We start from the raw sequence: 1423 nt of genomic DNA, 5'->3' as shown, positions 1-1423 counted from the left end.
AATTTTTTATTTTTAATTATCTTGGGCACATAAAAGTTGTACATATGTGTGAGGCACATGTGATGTCTTCATACAGGAATACAATGTGTAATGATCACGTCATTGTAATTGTGCTATCTATTACCTCAAACATTTGAGGCATTTAAGTAGAGGTTCATTTATATATACTTGTTATCTAAGTAATTTCTTTACTGTTTGACATTATTTGACTTACAAAAAAAAGGTATAAGATGAGCTATTTGTGAGAAAGTTTCCAATGCTGCATTCAAAATATCATGGCTACTGTTAGAAGTTGTTAATGACTTCTTCCAAGAAAAATTTCAAGTGGCAATTTTTGACAAAAACTCAGCGATTATCACTATTTCCAGTTTTGGAAATTCTTTCAATTTAGAAAAATAGAGACGGTGGGCAATTTGTGAATAACACAGATGTTGAAAAGTCTAAAGTTGTATTTTGCTAAACTTGGCTTAATAGATCATTAACACTTAGATGATAGGCTACAGCAGTGATTCCTATGGTCTGCTGTAACTAAGCCGTTTCCAAGCCCAGTACCAAAAGAAGATACTGATTGCAGAATTCCGAGGCAATCCTTAGAAACTGGAGTTTAATGTAGAAGTGTTTGCCTTCTACTTCCTATATGAGTGTTAGAATAATTTAGAGCTTTTATCAGAAAAGTAGCACAGGTCATTAGGAGAAGTCCGTATCAGATAGAAAACTAAAAAGTAATTCACAAATACACACAGATGGCAAGTTTATAATGTATTAAAAAATAAGTTTTTATTCTATTTTATGGAGGAGGTATCTGCACCTCTTCCCATTCCTGGCTTCCTTCTGATTGACTCCTTCCTTTATTCATTCCCCTTCCTCAACAGAAGGATCTGTTAACCTAGTGGTGAGACCAGAGTCTCTGTGGGGCTACATGATATAATGCACAGGTTCTGCCCTAAGGGCGGGATCCCATCTGCATCTTTTCATTAGGTCAGGGCCCAGTCCAGAAATGCAGGTAAGGTTTTCTCTTTCTCTACATCTACTTGGCAAGGTGTGCACCTGGAGTAGTGATTTCTCAGCCCAATCATCCATTCTCTGAATAGTACCCTGAATAGCACACCAAACTGACCTATTGCAAATTTATTGGAGATACAAAAGGCGAGATCGCATGGGAAGCCTAAACTGCAATACATTGCAGACTTTTTTCAATCCCTGCTAATTGTTATTGTGCTTGTGCAGACAGTCACTAAAATTTAACTCCTCTCTGATAATATCTGTAGTGTATAAAGTGCGCTCAGGAAGTCTGTTAGCAATAGCATCAAATGACATGGCAGAATTCGTGATTTCTGTGTACATGCTTTCAATTCCATGATAATATCAAAACTTCACTGCACCTTTTCAGTATATTTGTTATGATCACAACATTAATGTCAAA

This window comes from Propithecus coquereli, unplaced genomic scaffold (assembly GCF_000956105.1).
Source record: "Propithecus coquereli isolate 6110/MARCELLA unplaced genomic scaffold, Pcoq_1.0 Scaffold1666, whole genome shotgun sequence".
Lineage (NCBI taxonomy): Eukaryota > Metazoa > Chordata > Mammalia > Primates > Indriidae > Propithecus > Propithecus coquereli.
Note: the sequence above shows the minus strand (reverse complement) of the source record.